Here is a 20800-nt window from a genome sequence, read left to right as displayed (position 1 = left end):
TATGCAAGGCAGCGTCCAGCGGGAAGGTTTCTCGCGGGCCCGGGCCCGGCCCCACTAGAGGGCACCCGATCTCCAGCCATCGCCTTCCCGGTGTCCCTGCGAGCCCCGGCACCCGCGTCCCGCTGTCCCGAGCGGGGATGCTCCGGCTCGGCCTCTCCCGGAACCAGGGCCCGAGGGACGCGGTGCTCGCAGCCAGGGAAACGCAAGCCCGAGGAGGGGCGCGGTGCCCGCCACCAGCCAGGACCGGCTCCATCCCAGGGCCCGGCTCTGAACAGGGCGCGGCTCTGTCCAGGGCCCGGCTGTGCCCTGGATACGGCTCTGTCCAGGGCCCGGCTCTGTCCCAGGGCCCGGCTCTGCCCAGGGCCCGGCTCTGCCCTGGATACGGCTCTGTCCCAGGGTCCGGCTCTGTCCCAGGGCCCGGCTCTGCCCTGGATACGGCTCTGTCCCAGGGTCCGGCTCTGTCCAGGGCCCGGCTGTGCCCTGGATACGGCTCTGTCCAGGGCCCGGCTCTGTCCAGGGCCCGGCTCTGCCCAGGGCCCGGCTCTGCCCTGGATACGGCTCTGTCCCAGGGTCCGGCTCTGTCCAGGGCCCGGCTGTGCCCTGGATACGGCTCTGTCCAGGGCCCGGCTCTGTCCCAGGCTCTGGCACTGCCCAGGCCCCGGCACCTTCGCTCCTGTGGCTCAGCCCAGGCACGGCGGGCCAAGGCTCCAGGCCAGTGGGGACAGAGGGTCTGTAATGGCACTTAAGAGGTTGATTCAAAATAAACTCTGCAAAGGCCCGGCAAGAGTCGTGAATCTGTGTTTGTGCGTTTCCTCTCCAAACTCCCAGCCCTGCACGTGGCTGTGGCGGCGGGGCGGGAGCCGAGGGGTGCAGAGAGGCCCCTCCAGCCGCACGGACACGGCTTCTCCCACATTCTCAGAAATGGCTGCAGCCCACAAAACCTCTTCTATTTAACCTTGTTAGCCAGGGGAGTCCTGAAGAACTCTCCAGCAATTCCTTACTGAATCCTTTGTAACACATACCAGGAACACCAGTTATTGGATTACATTATTCTAGCATACGATACAAAGAAATAATTACACGCCTTTGGCATGGTGACCTTATGTGCACCACGGAGTTTTCAACTTCGGCTTCTTTTGTATGGTTTCTGTTTCTTTGTTTTATAAAACTTGTGATGAATGCATAGACATTTCATTTCTAATAATCAAACATTACTGGAAAGAACTAAACCTCTATATTTTGTTTTGTTGTGTTTCCCTTAGCCACCAACTAATTAAAAGCAATTATTTCACAAATACTTAGTCTGTGGAGTCAACTTAAGGATTAAAAAAAAGACTATAACTATAACTATGAACAAAATGCTGCAATGTGCTCTGGATCAAGCCCACATAAAGATATGTTACATTTTCAGATTCCTGAAAAGTAACAAAGCATCGTTTGACTATTTCACCTAGTAATTAGTAGTCCCTACTAGTTTATACAGTATCAAGAAGTTTAATCCAAGCACATACAGCCAGAGTCTCACCAAATGAATTTGCTTTGCCTTGCAAAGAAATGCTATTGATAAAACCTGTGGAATTTAAAAAAAACCTGCAAATATCAACATTCGTAATTCCACTCCAAGAAACAATCCCTGGCACCTCCCACTACTCATCTCTTCATCACTAGTAGCAAGATACCAACCATATCTTCATTTCCACAGACAAATGAAGAAACAGCACAAGTTGTTCATGGCATGCTGCATGCCATCATGTACTACAAGACTGACCAATAACTTAAAGAAGTTAAATAATGAACAGAACTTCATTGTCCTTTCAGAAATTATTGTGATTTATTGTTGTATCTTCCCTAAAAATGAGTAAGAAGAAGCCAAGCCCAGTACAATGAACTCTGCACTTCTACAACAACTGCAATAACATATTTTAGGTTCCATTTTGATCTCACCAGTGCACTGATGTTTGATGTGATTTTTCAGTGGAATTTGAAGACTATGCTTACACTACTCTGTCTGCATATACTACAGACTAACTAATGAAGACAAACACAGTCTAACAAAGCTTCCCTTGAATCACAAAGAAAATAACATGTACCAGCCCCATTATCACTTAGTATTGATTTCCCTAGCACAGGAAGGGAAATGACATACTAAGTACTTTGCAAAATCCAAACATCCTGATCTAAGACCAAAGCATCAAGTTTTTTCTCCTATGGTTAAAAAAAATAATTTTCAAGTTATTAAACATTATCCCTCTGACTACTTTTTGCCAAATCATTGTAGGTATTTTCAAATTAGTGACTCTCACTTGGCAGTGTGTTCAGCATTCAGTCTTCTTAACTGAATAGCTGTGTTTCCACCACAAGCTTTCTAAACACCTTCTGAAAAAAGTAGTAAGGAAATAAGCTTTGCAATTAGAGAAATGAAATGACAGCAGCAAGCAAAAATCTTTTAGTGTTTTACTTTCTCTCCTTCCAATAAATACATCTAAGGACTCACAGATATGGTACTGATTGTAATTTAGGTTATATTAGAGAATGATTTTTATTATTACCTTTTCCATCAGTTTCTAGCAGTGTACTTGTTCCTGGGATAAATGCATTGTAACATAGTATAGGATAGGAGTGTGCAGACATTCTGGAAATGGTGTTTTTTATCTCAATTCAGAATGGAATTTTAAGGCTGTGAATGCATCAGCACATTTATTTTCTCCCTTAATATCACACCTGTTTAGAACAGTCCAAGAAAAAGAAAAAAAGTTTGAAAGTAGGCTAAAGGGCCGCAGTAGCCATGGACAAATCAATTTAATCAGTCACTGTGGTATGCTCTGTGTTATCCAATTCAGTGGACCATTTCACCTCACCAGTCGGCCAAGAACCTGCTGTCAGGGCCACTGCTTCCACTCAAGCAGCCTCTCTCACCCTTTGCACATATACTCAATCAATACATCCTATTTGCAAAATGTTGTAATTCCTTGCATCTATTTAAATTTTCACTGAAATGTCACTGTAAAAGAAAAACTCTATCAGAAGCAGTTATGATTAAACTCTGATTTGGTTTTTTTGGGGATGTTTTTTGTTACCAATCAATTCAAGCATTTAGATAAAGTGTCACATTAGAGTATATATGTGCCAGCCAGGGTGTGCCTGGAATTACAGAGGAGGGTGATATTTATTCAGTTCTTTTAACTATTAATTCATTCCTTGTCAATCACTCTTACCAGGAGAACAGATCACACCTTGCTCTGAAAATGCCTTCCCTTTTCAAGGGATTTATCCCAAAATGGAAGTGGTCAGCCACCTCAGAGCTCACAATGACAGCATGGCATCATCCCCAGGCATTAAGGTATGGCATTAACCCTTTGTTCCCGAGCGTTTCAGCCCTCTGCTCCTCTCTGTGGCGTGTACTCATGTTACAACATCATGAAAGCCGAGAGCACGGATGTGCACATGGGAGCTCACACATTCACATCTCCACCTACATACATATACAGAACAATACACAAGCTGACTCCTGCCATGAAAACTGACCAATTCTCCTTCCACTCTGCTCTCAGAAACTCCAGATTAGTGCAACCATAGCACGTATCTCTTCTCTTCCTAAGCACCACGGAAAGAATGTATGTTAGCTTAAACACAAGTTTATATGTAAATTCTACCGTGAGATGAATAAAACACAAAAAGCCCTTAAATGTGCAATTATAATAGAATCAGCACTTACAAAGAACAAAAGTAAGAAGGATTTGTTAAAATAGGATTGTCTTTCTCACAGTAGGCTTCCATGATTTGCTAGCTAGCTTCAGGCTCAAAAATATAAAGAGATGGCAATTATCCTAACGGGAAATCCTTTCTTCTCTACAGCACTGACAGGAAGGTGAATCAGGGTGATTTTTTTATATAAAAAAGATGAACATCTTAATAGAGGAACACCTTGAGGAACTTGTCTAGCATTATCTTTCAATACTCTCACAAAAACTGTAACAATAATACATACTAATGAAGAAAGAGGAGCATATAGCAAGGTTAAGAAAACCTCCTAAATTCTCCTTCACTATGGATTTGTGATTGCATAAAACTATACATACTAAAGGAAACATGAAGAAGCAGAAGTGTACAGATTCCAACATAAAATATGCTGTATTAATTGCAAAAAGCTGATGACTGAAATTGATTAGAAGCCCTCAATTTCACAACCAAATAATACCACCTAGTCTTTAGCCTTTTTTCCTTGTTCCAGCAATCAGATACTCCTACTCAGGAAGCACACCCCAGCCCTAAACTTTTTAAAACAACAACACCCTTGCATTGCAAATACGTTTTCCACAGTAACAACTCAGATGGGTTAAGCAGCAACTAGGTAGAGCAAACACAACTGCTTGCTTCTTAGAGCTGTTTTATAATATAATTTAGATGATAATCCAATACATATGACAAGTGGAGAAAAATATGTGTAACCCCAGACTATTATCTGTTGAGAGAAAAAACTGTAAAATTACCCTAGTGGCTGACTTGGGGGAGGGGAGGCAGGGTATAAGGGGTTAACATCTAACAGGGATAGGAAAGGGAGGGAAGGGGATATAGTCGGAGGAAGACTAAAATAATTCACCAGGACATACCCCACACCAATTCCTCTTTTGTTATTCCTTTCTGAATGCTATCAGACTAAAAAAAAAATGATTCTTGGCTGACAATACTCCATCTTGCAACATTAATGCCTTGAAAAATGGCACGGAATTCTAGCAGCGTGTGCACATGAGATGCAGTTACAGCACACAGAATGCAACTGTGCAGTTAAAGCACAAAGGAAATGTTTAAAATCACTAAATGTGCTGTTCTTTTCAGCCATTACTTTCACAACATACCTAAAGAAAGGCAGATGGAAGGCAGCAGATCACTTCAATTATTCTATTTTGTAAATGGCTGTAAAGGGAATTTAAACTATCCATGATCTAACAGAAAAATGGGTCTTAGACATAACTAAGATTTCCTCTGTTTAAGGCTTCAGTGACTTGTCTTGAAAATATGGCCACGAAATACTGCAAAGGGATTCTTCTTTCTGCCTGGATGTGACACTTAAAAAAGCTCAAGGTGCTTGCTCAGGCACCACCTGGGACAAGTGAGAAAGACCTCCAACACCTCAGCAGGTGTTGGAGGATCATCAGAAAGGATCTTCTGGACTATTGAGGATCTGCTAATTTCAAGTTGTCTTTGTTGCACCTTGAAAAGCCAAGTTGGATGGGGCTCTGAGCAACCTGGTCTAGTGGAAGATGTCCCTGCCCATGGCAGGGGAGGTTGGAACTAGACGGTCTTTAAGGCTCCTTTCAACCCAAAGCATTTTGAGGAGCTAATGAGACACAAAGAAGATGAGTGGAATGTACACTCTACTTGTGCCCTCTGACAGGGAAATGGATGGGATGTTTCTGCTCACACGTGCATTGCTGGGGTTGACACCATTCTGGTTATCAACCTTTAATTCTTAAGCTGTAGCTGAATGCAGGAGAGAATACAGCTAACTTTGAAAACACTCTAAACAGGTATTTGAATTAAATGTAGTGAATATTGAAATACTACTGAAATAATAATTACGGTCAAGTGAAATTACCTTGTTAAATAAACTAGAGAAAAGAATATTTACAATCTTCATCAGAGCATTTATGGCTTGTCCATCAAGCAGGCTTACAATGAGGGAGAAAACCTCACTAGCACCCTCATCTAACAATCCATGGGGAAAAAAGCCAGTTTAATTTTAAAGCTGTAAGTATTTTTAATCAAGAATGTTGTAAAACAGCATATTATCAATGCAAAAATGGCACACATTTAGGTTTGTGCTGGTCCTGTGAGTATTTGCTACCCTGAACTTCTCGTTCATGCAAAACATTGTGCAGAGGCAACATGCTGGGAAAGTTAATTGCAGGCTGGCATTCTTCAGTGAAATTCAGTTAGAAAATTTCCTGTGCTTTACTAGCTTTTTGAGATATTCAACTGAAATATAATTAAAAAAAATATAACCTCTTGAAGAAAAAAAAAAGATGAAATACAATAAAGGTGCTCACCCATCTATTTGTCCTGTGAATCCTACAACTCATGATAATGTACCAGAGATCCAAGATTTTCAATTTTGTGAGAAAAACAAGGCCCCTCCATTTTTTTAAGCTTGCCTTCTTTCATTTTACAGATAGCCCTATCACGCTGACACAAACCGGCACTGTCTGCAAGGCTTCCAATAACACAGGGTGGAATATTGATGATGTTTACTCTTGTTACAAATAAATAAATAAAAATGCTCTGTTGTAAACTCATCAGATCGACTAGTATTCCGTGGTTAGTTCTAAATCAATCTATTTCCCCCAGTGTATCACAGAAGTAATATCAATAGGTTACGGTCTTTTGTTGCTCGGGTTTCCCCTCCCCCTTCCCCCCAACAAAGAAGCTGACAAACAACGTGGGGCATTTGCCTGATAAATCAAGCCTGTCAGGATACAATTTAACTTAAGTTCATGAGGAAATAAAATTGTTTACAATTTTACTGGAAGGTGATGGGGTTTGTTTTGGTTTTTTTTTACAAGCAAGAGCAACAATGAAACAGAAAGGTGGTTCAAAAAGCACAAAATGCAGCTTTTTCTCCACAAAAATGGAAAGGACTACGGAGACAGCAGATCTTAAAAAAATAACTTCAACTACCTTGTTTCCATTCTTCCTTTCCAGGAACCCTTATCTCTGCTATCCACTCAGCTCCCTTTATAGGCATGGAGGAAAGTTATTTTTCACACGATCACACAAAAATCCTTAAGAAATGCATCCTCATGGAGGAATGATTTGGATGCATTTTCATTTATTACAACAAAAGGGTTTTCTGTATATTGAGAGCTAAAAAGTCCTGAAATAATAATTTACAAAGTGAAGTTTCGTCTCTAAATAACATGAAAGATGGTTTTGCTCCTATAGTATCAATATAGCATGGAAAAAATGTGTATATTTTAATGGCTTTAATCCATCCAGATAAAGCAGATACAAAATCAGTGATGGTTTAAGGAAGTTATGTTTTAAACAGTCATATATCATGCATTTCAAACATTAAATGATTTCAAGTAAGTCTACTACTGTTAATCTTTTTGCACTATGAAACCACACACACAAATACTCCCAACCACAAATTTCCCTTGTAAGCTTTAATTTCTGTGTGAATAAGAAAAGAAACCAGTTTTTCAACAAGAACAGCTGTGTATTCAGTAATTTGTTTAAAAGCAAGTATTTTCCACAGTTCCTGCTGGTGGAAAGGCTGCCTGGGCTCTCCTGTGCGTGTACCCACGTCTGCAGCGCTGTGCCAGAGCCAGCTGGGGTGCCGCACTGGGGTGGCCAGAGCTGAGCAGACCTCGGCTGCCTGTGCCTGAAAGCACTGCTCCGTGCCCCTGTTTACAGAAGCCTAGCTCGGTAACACTAGAAGCCTTTCAGAGAGGTGGCTTGAGCCTCCTGGCCATGTGGATAAGGATGCACGCTGCATAAAACCGGCTCAACTCTTTCTGGGTCAGTGAGGTGCTGGTCATGAGCTAAGAGGCATGCCTGACCTTATCTGCCTCTCAGCAGAGCTGGTTCCAGGGTTTCCACACCCACTGATCAGTTAATCCACAGATGAGATAAAAAGGCAGCAGGTAACTGGGAATCAGTTGTTAAAAATTGCTTTTTCAGTTTTGTTCCTTATTTCATCAGTAACATTAGCAGCAAATACAACAAATACAGCAAATGCAAGTGACGCCAACTCACAACAGCAGGAAACAGCAAATGGCATCCTGGGCAGTAGGCTGGAGCACTGAAGCAAGCCGCAGTAGAGAAAGAGGAGGAAAAAGGTTGTTCTGGAAGTTCATAACCTATTCTTTCTTCCCAAATACCAGTTTAGAGTGGTATGACTTTAGGTACCTCATAAAAATCTGGTTTACACACAGTTTCAGAAATATCTGGTGACAGGAGTATGGACTGACTTAGATGCTAGCCTTGAAATGGCTTCTCCTATTACATACACCGAGTTAGATGGCTTGCATGAATACAGGCTTCACAAGTGCTCAGGATTGCAGGATTTAACCAGCAGATCACGTTTTCATTTTATTCTTCAGAAGCAAAGGGTGCTTACTGTCTCTATGACACACTCTCTATGAGGAGACCATGCCAGCTATCTCTGTAGGGGTTCTTTCCAGAGCTCATGGCACTGATAAAGTCATGTCATATGAATCACATGGAGGGTTTCCAATCCCAAAAGTGGAACAAAAGGGCATCAAACATGGTGCTTGGTTTTGCTTGAAATAGCACCTGTAAGTTCACACATTCAATAGCCACCAGAACAATTAAATAATTCAGATGCTCTATAGCCACACTTTAATGGTAAGGAAAATCTGCATCATTCTGATTTCACTGACTGAGAAAGGAAGCACTCCCCTTATTCACTTTTCTGAACTTGCATCTTAAGGTGTCTAAAATGGAATAGCTTCATATATTGACATTATTATTAAATGGCTGGGCAGAGCATTTTCTGTAACACATTTTAAGAGGCTTTCAGTATCTTGAAGAAAAAAAAATTATTTTGCAACTTTCACATTAAAGTGCGGAAGCAACAGTAAAGCGTGAAAAGAGGATTTCGGCTACAACAGGATTAAGCCATATATGTTAAAGCTTTTAATTCCCACCTGAGGCAGGTATTCTTGTTGTCTCACACTGCCTGATCCCTGAGCTTTAAAAGAGAAATTATGCCATTTTCTACTGTTCTGCCCTATATCACCACTGGATTTATCCTCATTGTTAATTCTCACCATTAATTGTGTACATAAGAATATAAAGCAATTTATGCATGTAAAAATTATTGTTAATTTAGAATTTGGTGTTTTCTTTTTCCTTGTTTTGCCTCAGGATGGCAAATCTCATGCACATGTTTAATACTTATATCTCTGAATTTTGTTAATTCTGTGTACAGTTAAATATAATGGAACATAAATAGTTTCCCTATATGTGGTAAACTAGATCACTTTATCCTCTTGGTTGGGATTATGTAGATTAAGTGATATCACTGCAGTAAAATTATAACAATGAAGTTAATAAAAGTTTTTTTAAATATTGCTAGTTCCCAGAAACAGAGCATCTTAATGGTTTTAGTTCTGACCTCAGTCAAAATGGTGTAGATCCAGAGCAATTCTGATGACTTATTTTCTGTTATCTTTAATAATGTAACACAGAAAATTTCCCATTGTGTATGAATTCTGAAAAGTCACACAGCAGCAGCCAAGGCTGGTTGCAGAGGTCAGACTGGTACAAGCTGTGAGGCCACGGAGCAATGCTGGCTGAAGCTCCTTCGTTCCACCTGTAAATCTGTGTTGGCTGGTTGATGTAACATTTGAAAGCAGAACACAGCATAAATCACAAAGAACACCAAAGAATTGTGGCAAGAGTAGAGGAGTGATGTGTCTTCTGCCCATTTTTGCTCAGCCTTTCAGCCTAAGAAAGAATGAATTATCTCAAAATTAAGGACGTTTAAAGGCAAAGGATCAGCTTTTCTGGCAAGACTGATGAACTCTGAATTAGGAGATAAAATAGGAACCCTACACTTAAATAAAATGTTTGAAAGCAAAGAACAATTCAGATAAGAGCACCCCAGTTGTGATCATGGCAGGGGAAGAACAGATTACAAACTGGACATCGAGTAAAGCTGCCACAGGAAAACACAGTGGATATACTCACTGAACACAGCACAACCAACTTCTTGTAGTTTTGATCAGAAATTCACACCCAAGCCACAACTTCAACTATGAAAGCCTTGAATTTACAATTTTGAAAGCAGTCACAAACCAGAGGAGTGATTAATGCCAGCATCATGTCTGTGTTTTAACAATTCATTTATACTGTGAAACAGCCCCCCAGTTATCCAGTAGCACTCACTGTGCAAGGCAGGAACACTGTACATTAAGAGTGGAAGTGCATGGAGGCAGACAGGATAACATATTGTAATGCAAGCCCAAAAGTTGCTAGTGATAAATCAAGACCACTGGTTGGGGTGGAAGAAGGCATGCATGTGTGTCTCTGCAATCACTTAGTGAAGTGTGCAAAGGCCAGAGGAAAGAATTGGGGAATGGTTACAAAGGCATTGGATACAAGTTCTTCCAATTTGGAAGGAAAATCTTGACCTCCAGTAAAATAGGAGATTACTCAGTTATGCTGGCAGCCTGTCTGCTCTCCTCAGATCCCAGGCTCTGGGGCACGTTAAGAAGACACAGAAAGGTGACCGTGACATACTGCAGGGGCTAGGAATGGAACATATAATGTGTCAAATCCACAGGACTTCATTAGTCCTGACTGAAACTCAGTTTCTTCCCGCTTTAATGATTATTTACCATACTACTACAAGGTTATGGAGACAATTCTTACTATTCATTGAGCAGTTAATTATTCTACTGATAGATCTACTGCAGGAAAAATTGAGAGTATCCTTCTGCCACAAGACCTTAAAATATCATAGTTGAGGCAGCAGATTTGAACTCACAGCTAGACAGCAAACCAAATTAATTCTTTTTTTCATTCTTGATAAGCACGCAGTGCTTGAGGAAGGAGGGAGCTCACTGGCAGTGTGAGGGAGCACAGCTTCTCAGCATCAAGCTGAGCAGGGCCCGTCCCATCCCATCAGGGTCCTCCAGTGGCAGTGTCCTTTCTCACAGCTGCTCCTGAGGGGTGGCACGTGGGTGCCACCGTCCTTAGTGAGCACAGTAACAAATTGGGCGTCAGTGTTGGATAGCTGTATCACCGCACCATTGGAAAAACCAAACTACCAATCTTAGGAGCTGCTTTGTAGCTGAACTCTTCCCCTTCTGCACCTGATGGAATCCCAGAGCCTCCATCACTGCCTGTCCTTGTCAGGTACAGGTATCTTGTGCTGTTTCCACTGCTGGGTGTAATGCTCTTGCAGCTGGTCACTGACCCTAGCTCCCCAGAGAGTGAAGATGAGAAACCCAGGTGTCTTACCCACAAGCTACTAATCCTCCTCCAAAAGGCTGAACAACCACCTGAAGATTACAGCAACCTCCCGATGGGGCGAAGATTTGCATCCAAACTTGTCTTTCATACTGGGGGAGGTATGTGCTGAACTGGGGACCTTTTGAGTAGGTTAGAAGTGTGCTTACTGGCTTGGGCCATACAAGTGAAGAGCAGAACTCAGAAGCCAACGTGGTAATTCCTGAGGGACTCAGATGTAAAAACTAGAGCACAGAGTTGCTGCTGTCCAGTAAAAAACCCAGCTGACACAAGACACAGACAGCAAGTTAAATTTGGCATTTGAGTCTCTTGGCAGCACCTAAACATCAAATCTAGGAACCAAATGCCTTTTGTGAGGTTGAAAATAGTCACATCTGAACAGTGTTAGCCATAGAAGGGACCAGACCTTTAGAAATCTGTCACTTCCTACATTATTCCTGGATACTTCCAGGAACAAATAAATTGTTTATGAAACCAACCTCACTCTTGAAAACCTAAAAGGACTTTTCTCCTAATGAAGATTCCTTTGGCTCTCCTTCTTACAAACATTTTGTTCAAAATATCCAAAATTCCTGGAATACACAATCCCACATAACCACAAAATGAAGGGAAACTATGTCTGCCACCCATGACTCTGGATTTCAAGCACAGCTCACAAACTTCCCTTATGAAAAGTCTCATCCTTCCTAGGCTGGTGATAGAAGCTTCTCTGTCACAGGCATCCTGTGTGACACAGGTATGATCAAACGTTTACAGGTATTTAAATGCCTAAGTCCCACTGACTTCAGAGGTAAGCAAGGTCCTCATAGTTTAGAAGATCTGAGTCTGTGCCCCTCAGGATTATATCTAGTACACCAAGGAAAGTTATGGTACAACAAAGTACAACCACATGGTGGTCATGCCACAAACTGCCATTCACTGAACTAGTGCAGGAATTAAGCACATCCTGAAAAATGCACAAAATACCTGATTTTGAAGCTGTTCTCTTTGCTACAGCAGCTATTTCACCACTGTCCAACTATTATCATGAAAAGTCATAGACAAGTTGTGAAAAGTAATTTCAATTACATCAGAAACATTACACAGAAAATGAGGGCTATCATGAGCTTAATTGGACTTCACATAAATGCTGAAATGCCCTCCACAAGTCTTTTACATTCCTTGTTGGCAGGCAGCACAAATGTGAGAATTAGATTAAGAAAGCACACACTTTCTAAATGATGAAAAAATCTAAACTAGAATGTCCTCAATAAATTACTGTGCTTAGATTTCATTCCAGTTTCCTGCAAAGCTCTGCACAGTGAGTGCCACCACTGCTTCCTGTCTTGGCAGCATCAGGAGCAGTTCCCAGGGTGCCCTTCTGTTTTCATACTCTGTACTGCAAAACAAGCCAGCAACAGTGTGCTGTGCCAGGCAGAATGCAGGGAGTGTCAGGGACCCTGCTCCAATGCTGCAAGTCATCCAGAACCATCAGCAAGTGACCAGGGCTCCAGCTCAACTATTTTGTATTGCATTCACAGCTTTTCCTTGGGTAACGTAAAAATAAGTGGAAGATAATTACTGAGTAAACAGCCCCCTTTCCAAGAAGAATGCTTCCAAAGGCATAAGAGCTGCTTTCAAAAACTGCTAAGGATGATCCCTGTGATGATCCATGCAGTCACTAAAATGCTAGCCAATTCTCTAAGGAAAAAAATTCAGTTAATTCACTTACTTTTTTTTCCTCCCCGCTTTGTAGCATTTATTTAGCTTGCTTCATATCACACCTCCAGTTTTGAGACAAAATCATAAATCATTGCATTGGCACAACTGTGGGTGTGATAAACACTGTCAGGAGGTGGGAGGGAATAGATTAAGCAAAGCAATTCCCATTGTCCTCAAACACTCTTGCAGAGGAACTACAATGTGGAACGGGCACACTGTCTGGAATTTACCTCTGGTCACAGCACACACATGGTTTTCACACAAATCTATACTGGATTTCTGTCTGGATTAATGAATTTGTCAATATCATAATATTCGATCTGATCCCCAGCAGTAGGTGTGTGTATGTGAAGAGCAGAGGAAAGAATCACACACTCCAAGTCCAGGCAGAAGATGCAGATGTTCAACTTAGTTTTGTGTGGCTGTGGTTGAATTTCCTTTCAGTTAGAGACAATGAGCTGGAAAAGAACTTAACTGACAAAAAGTAGCTGAGCTGTGTGCTTTGAGTTAAATACGCTCTAAATATAGTGCACAGAGATGTTTGACATCCCTCCTCTAAGGAAATAGGTTTTTAGACCATTCTTTTACATATTCCCCATAAATCAACCAGCCCCATTTCAGGCTAACTAATGTTTTTTTTATGAACTGTCCCTTCCACTCATGCAGAGCATAGCTGGGGCATTTCCCACTTCATGCTCCTGCAAGTTGCAGCTGCACATATGCTTTTACTTGCAGCCTGACTATTTTCCTTCTACTCCTTCACAGGTTCTGCCTTGCTGTGTTATTCTTTCTTCATTTTCCTACCACTGCAATGCTTCTTGTGGAAGCACGGCACCTGTCACAGCTCAACAAGAATAGTTCTCTATTTTCCTTTTGATGCTATTGTTAAGGTAGGGCTTGAGTCAAAAGCTGCTGCTCATGGGCAGACCAACAGCTAAAAAGGGATGGGAGAAGGGAATGTCAATGGTTTGTGACCAATTACATGAGATGACTTCTCAGCTCAATTTATTTTGCCTGTAGTTGCTTCAAATTCAGTGGGCAGGAAACCTTTGAGAGGAGGTTGGCAACTTTGACATGCCTCTCAAATGTACAGTATTGTAAATTTATAAAATTACTGCATGTTATAATAATCATGGCTATGATTACAGGACTGGTGCATATAGTCAGAAACTCGAGTGTCATGTTCAAGGCTATTCCTGTCTTTGCAAGAGATGAAAAAGCAGCAGAGAGGGGCCATAAGGGTGGGTCAGAAAGTTGAACAACTGAGTAAGAAGAGGGATAAACAAGAAGTGGGTCATCCACACCAAGCCCCTTATTAAAGGCAAGGGAGGCCATCATCAATGGCACTGTCTCACCTGCTGGAAAAGCCTGGAAGGCACAAAGCAACTGTTCAGCCCTGGTGAGGCTGATGCCAACCCTTCTGCAGCATGCTCAGGAGGAAGTGTGTCCCATCACAGCAGTACTGCACAGCTCAGCAAGGAGGAAGCTCAGAAGGGCATGAGTTAAAGGCCTTCCCACCTGAGCCTACTGACACTGCCAAGATAACTGCGAATCAACGAGGTCTGCTGGTCTTATGGTATGCACATTTAATTGTTTAACTTCAGGAGCAGTATTAACTTCTGTTCCACTACTGAATTCACAATTAATGGTCAAAGACGGCCAAGATGGCCAGGTCATCCAGGGCAACACTCACTCCATTCTGAGGAATGCCTTGAACACCTCTGCAGCAACAATAGTTTATCCTTACTCTGTAAATTACCTTAGCTCTTTACCATGGATTTAACTGCTCAAATGCTTGTCTTACAGATAAAACAGCTTTGAGATTCAATTATAAACTTTGATACTCATTCAATAACAATTGATTTTTATTCAAGAATGGGACACCATAGAGAATGCTTGGGTTCCCTTAAATGTGTCAAAGCTGAGACAAAGAGCCTGATTTCTGCAAAATGCTGGGATAATTCCCATGCCTTATTAACACTCAATGGCATAGAATACCTGTTGACATACCACTGCCTCTCTAGAGCAAAAGTTTTTTAAAGGTTATTATCTGCTATAGTTAACTATGCTATTATCTAAGTACCTTAGTGGCTCTGAAAGCAGAATGCTTTACAACAGAATACACTCATATTTATCAATATCCCTTTTAGCTTCAAGGTGTAGTTTGAAGTTTTGAGGTTTTCATACCAAAAATGCTGGTGTTAACATTTCTAGGGCCTCTACTAATTTCTGCTGTTACTGAATGCAGTCTCTAATATTACCATGCCTGTAAATTACTTGGAGTAAACAATATTTGACTGCAATTCTAGTTTGTTGACAGGATTTTAAAAAATTATTTAGGAAAAAAAAATCTGCACTTGTAAATAGTATTTTAAAATTGCTACCACTCTATATCTTTGAAAGAGCATCAATACCAAATGTGCTTACCACACATCTTAGGCGACTCTTGCCGTGTGCGTTTAGAGTGGTGCTCCCTTCAGTCTGGCTCCAAAGTTAAAGCATCTGAAGTGTAAATTGTGTGTGACACAGCCAAGGAAACCCACTTTACTTTAACCTTGTTAATGGCGAGCCAGATGGAGGCTGAGGCCACCCATTGTTCGGGTTTGCATTTTTTTGTAATGCCATGGTGTAGGTCCATAGGGCCTCATGAATTCCCCTCCTCTGAATATATACTGTGCTGTTAAAGGCACTGAAAGGATCAAGCTCTGCTCTGAGAGCAGCTGGCTTTGTATTTTTTTAATGGTTGTTAGCAGCAGCAGCAGGTCCATTCTACTCCCCTATTCTTCCTCTGCCCTTCTTAAAATCCTGATCTGTTGGTTCTTGAGGGAAACCAAACCCTAACTCCGACCTATATAGCACATCATACATTACCTCAGGGTCATTACCCCAAATATTCATCAAAAGCCTCAGATTCTCCCTCCCTTGCAGCCTCAGATCCTGCCCCAGCAGTTCTTAATCACACAAGCAATCATCACTGACTTCATCAACAGTCAGGTTGTAATTTCTTTCCTATCAAACCCAGGTAACCTGTGAGCGCATCATTTTTGTTAATGACCATTGCCTTCTGAAAATTTGATCAAATTTCCCTGTCTTGACCCCTTTTGTGCCTTTAAGATGAAAAAGGAAGTAAGAGGAGTTTGAGCAAAGACAGCCCACAGCAGACGACTCAGCCTGAGAAATAAGGGGGTGCTTGCAAATCGTTACATGCCAAGCCCGTTTGTACAGCATTGGTGATGTAGAAGATGATACCTCGCAGTGCCTGTGCAATGATGCAGAATTGTCAAACATTTGCTGATGAAAAGCTGCAACACATGACTTAACAGAGGTAATAGAAAACCCACGGGACTACAGCTGGCTGCCTAGCAGGTTTCCAGTTGCTGTGCAAGATAACATAATTTTGGGAGAGGGGAGTACTGTTCTCCCAGTCTACTCCAGCTGTGCTGCACAGGATGAGAAAAACACAAAGCCATCACTCCAGCCCTTCCTGCCCAATGGGCCTGCCATCAGGAAAGCAAACTGCATTTCAGGAAAAGGAGGCAGCAGCCAGGAGTTACTGAATTGCACCACTGAGCATCAGACAATGTGCCCCCCTCTCTGCAGAGGACTTGACAGTGCAGTTAGCACAACCTGTGAATGGCACTAGAGGGATGCTGCAAACAATTATCTGTTCTTACAGAAACTGCACAAAGGCTTTGGGCAACACTGAGGCTGATCAGGCTATTAAAAGAGCTGAGAAACCATAATCAATACTTTAGAGCAAATTCTCTGATCTGTTTAAAATGGTTTGTTTTGCACTACACTGGCACAGCAAGGAAGGGAAGGAAATCCTACTACCTGATTCCCGCTTAGTCTGTGTGCCTTTAGGAAGGGGAGTCGGGAGGCACCTGAAGCTCAGCAGAGCTTAGCCTGCTGTAGGCATGAACTGGAGTAAAGAACCTGATCATTTATCTTCTTTCCCCAAACTGCTCTACATGCTGTCAAAGAGCTGCTTCCACTGTTCTACGGGCTCCCCAAAACCAGCAAAATTCCTGCCAAACTCTTTCCTGTAACCTGACACAAAAACTTGGGGCCAACCATGGCTGGCAGGCAAAGGGGAAGACCAATTTACCCCAATGTTCCCCAGTGACCAAGACCAACTGCAGGAGACACACCAGCAGGAAAGGCAGGGTGTGATAACTTCTGCTTTCCCCCACAAATGTCAAGTTTAAATTCTGTCCCTTACCCCTTTGTCTTTTACATAAATAGTAGGGTGCAACTTAGGAGAGGTATTTTTACTTGAATATTTCTTTACTATTGTTGTGCTTAAAGGCTGCCTGTGTGGTGGTGCTGGTATAAGTGGGAGAGGCACAAAACTTTTATATTTGAGATGTTGTTAAAACCATTTCTATTTCTAAATAATAAATTACAGGGGAGGGTTCAAAACCAAGTAAAGCTCAGTAAACTATTTTTCACCTATTTCATAGTCCAATACATGAACTTTCTTTTAACTAATAATTTTCCTTTGCACATTGTAACAGTTCATTTTTGAAAGCCAGACTACCTTTAGTACATTTCCACCATCAAAGAAAATGATCTAGTTAACAGAATACAAATACTAGATAAAATAAATAATAAAAAATAAGGCACAATTTGGAACTGATAAACTAACATTGTACTTCATCCACTTTTTCTAACTTTCTTATGTCTTCTCTACTAGCAGGATGCAAAGCTGTCATAAATATTTTGAGATTGGACAGGATGGATTGTCATTGCCTGCAGTTCCTATATCCTTTTTTCATGAACATTTTTTAGTCCTAAGTCCATATCTCAAAGCAAAAGCTGTTAATAAGCCTGGACTGATGTGACACTCAGTACTTTAGCACCCTAGGATGGAGATTATGTGCCCCCCTTGATTTCAGCATGTTAAGCTTCCTTGAAGCTTTGTTTCTTTCAGAGGCAGCTGTCTGCATTTCCATACCTTACCCTGCCTCTTGCCTCCAGAGCTTAAATCACATGTGTATCAGTTAGAAAAAAATAGCTGCAAAATTATTTTTCCTATGTAGTCTTGCAGAATTAATTAGTTCAGCTGGTAACTTTCCTCTGCTGCTGATGATGACAAGAAGAAAACCATAAGCTGTCTTATAGAAAGGGAAGTCATCAATAAATCAGGACTTTAGTTGCCAGTACCACATTCTTTGTACAAAAGGAACTCTGAATAACATTAGTATCACTCTGGAGCTTTACCATAATTTTTTTTTTTTTTAATGAACTGGTTGTTTGTTTGAAATTTTTTAAGATACCTGTTCAATTTTCTTAGTAACTGCGGGTGATTGAAAGATTCACAATAATGCCAGTTTACTATCTCAACATTGCAAAGTAGCATTTTATAACTTACTTTTATACTTGAGCAGCACTTATAAAAATAATCACTATTTTTATAGCAATGATTCCTAGCAATGACTAGGAAAATACACATAACTGGAAATACCAGGGAATATATAATCCTGTTTTTTGGAAGCCTGGAAAACACAGTTTCACAAAGTTACTGACACTTAGGGCTGCCTTCCAGCATTACCATACTACTAACTTCAAGTGAGGATTAGATATAATCCTTCCCATTTGGTGGGAAAACTTCCTTTGAAGATGTGTCATTAAGAAACCTGAAATATTGACTTCTTCTGTAAGACATACAAATGCTCTGTAATTGGTGCATGTGGTAAAATCAGGTGGAAAGAATATGGTTTTCTGTTACTGTATGTGAAACTTATGTTAATTTTTCCCTTGTCATGAAGAATGCAGGCTATAATTTTAGTACATTTAAGTGCCCAAGTGAACCTCTGAAACTGTAACACCCTTCAGATAATATGACTGATGTGAAATAGCAGAACACTACAACGGGAAATGCTAGTTTTAGTATGTATCTCCAATCGTCTTCACATCGTTCACAGCACTTCAAACTGATGCAACAGAAGCAGAAAAAAATGAAAGAGATTGTTTAGCGGAAGCTGGCAGGGAAGGAAGAGCTGTGATGACACCACACGCTGACTCCTCCAACCCTACTGCTTGCAGTTTGCAAGTTTTGAGGAGCAGCTGCTGAAAGGCAGGAAGGGAACTGAGAAATGACCACTGCAGACATACTGGAACTCCAGACTGGAAGTTAACAGCGAGTTAAGCCTGAGCACTGCAGCTTTTAAAGGCTGCTCTCCAGCCCCACAGGGATGCAGGCACAGAGCTGAGGAATGCCGCTTACCTTCCCAGTCAGCTGCCAACTTCCCGGTACTGTACAGTTTCAGAGACAAGTTAATGGTGTGGTGGCACCAAAGCATCTAAAATAGGTAGGATTGCTTTTTGCATCATGTTTTCATTCCCTGGCCAGGGAAACCACAAGCTGGAGCCCTGCAAAAAAGCAGGGACCGTCGCTCTTGTGGGGAGCCGTGTGCAGCGGGATCTACTGGCAGTCTGACAGAGGAGGCTCAAATAGAAAAGACCTCGCCTGGGACACTCCCCAAACCCTCTGCGAGGTCTTGCTGATGCCTAATTATACCTCTGGCCTTTTGGAGGCCAAACCCAACTCCCTGCTGGGTTTTGTGTTCCTGACACTTTCCTCCCATGAACCCCGCTGGCTCTTAAATCACCACCTGCCACCAGTGAGGGCAGACTTCCTATCGCTCCTACTGCAGAGGCCAAAAAGCTGCCGCCAGCAGGGAATGTCCCCGCCACGTTGAGCAGAGAGCACAACATGTTTCACGCCGAGCTGCCCGTAGGGTTTCTCACTCCACACAAACCCACCAGGCATGGAGCTGTTACCGAGAGGCGTCCCCCGCTCTGTCACCTCTCTATCCGTTTGCTGCTCGGTACCTTTTGTTTCTGCAGGATTAGTTTGTTCTCAGTTACGCTCCCCAAAGTGGGTCTCTGAGGAATTAGATCGGCACCGGCGACCCTGCAGGCAGAGGACCACAAGGCTGGCTGTGGGTGCAGGGGGGCCCGGCAGCTGCCCAGCCACTGTAATTTGAAACTGCACCCTGGCAGAGACCTGGCTTCAGAGTCAGGGGCAGCATCCCTTTCTTTTCAAGTAACAGTTCCCCTTCAGGAAAAAATAATAAATAGGGATTCAATCTACTAACGCAGTCCAGAACCTTGGAGATTCCCATTACTTCGGCTTGTGCAGAGCAGTGCAGACAAATCAACAACAGCTAAAAAACCTTGTATGTTTTATACATAAAGAAGCATTGCTTTCTGAAATTTACATTACTTTCAGCCTCTCTAGCAGTTCTGGCTGAAGAATTTTGCTGCAATTGTTGGGGAGAGTTTTGGCAAACTTAGATCAGACATAATTAAACACCAGCTATGTGTCCCCAAGGAATGTCAACACGGGATGACGAGAGTCCGAAAACCCAACTAGGTATTAATGGATACAGGCATGAGATACAGAAGCAGTGGGTGAAAGTTTACACTCTACATATTCCATATATATATACATGATACATATATGATTTACAAGTACATATAAAGAAAAAAAAAATCTCAGGATGTTCAGTGCCTACATTGACAATAGATCTACTCAATTTACTGCACATTTAAGAACTCTTACTGATGCAAGCAGTTTCACGTTAACTCTAAAATCTGAAAGAATCTGTCTTGAATACCTCTGAGAAAGTGTATGGCCTAGGGTTGGGCCAAGGCCACCTGTATACCTTCCCCATTTTTGTCTTTCTTTCAGGGTGGCTCTTTTCCCTTGTGGAAAGAGACTGTGGCATGTGCAGAATTGTATTACTGGCACATTCTGCCAAACTGGTCTCCAGGGCTGTGTCTATTGCAGCATCCTCAGGAGAATTCTCCTGGCCACATTGCTTGACCATCTCAGCAGTCTCAGCCTGTGTTTGCCATTGTCATGAGTGCTGCCTGTCTGAAAACCAAGAGGGGAAATTTTTCAAGTGCTGTCTTGTCACAGAGAGCCCAGTGCAGCCCATCCCCTCCCAGGAGGGAGCACCCTGCGACTCCAGTCACAGCACACCTACAGAGAACCTCGTTCTCAGCACCAAACCATTGCCTCACCAGACTTCAGTGCAGCCACAGCTGTGCCACGCACGCTTTCATTCGTGCTGGCTTTCACAGACACTGT

At 42.1% G+C, this 20800-nt stretch overlaps 1 protein-coding gene across 3 annotated transcripts in view; it reads right to left on the bottom strand.

The window, feature by feature from the left end:
• Positions 1-20800, bottom strand: part of LIN28B (lin-28 homolog B) — a 99656-nt gene that overhangs the window by 5160 nt on the left and 73696 nt on the right. The window lies entirely within an intron of this gene.

This window comes from Passer domesticus, chromosome 3 (genome assembly GCF_036417665.1).
Source record: "Passer domesticus isolate bPasDom1 chromosome 3, bPasDom1.hap1, whole genome shotgun sequence".
Classification (NCBI taxonomy): Eukaryota; Metazoa; Chordata; class Aves; order Passeriformes; family Passeridae; genus Passer; species Passer domesticus.
Note: the sequence above shows the minus strand (reverse complement) of the source record. Positions and strands in the feature narration are given on the sequence as shown.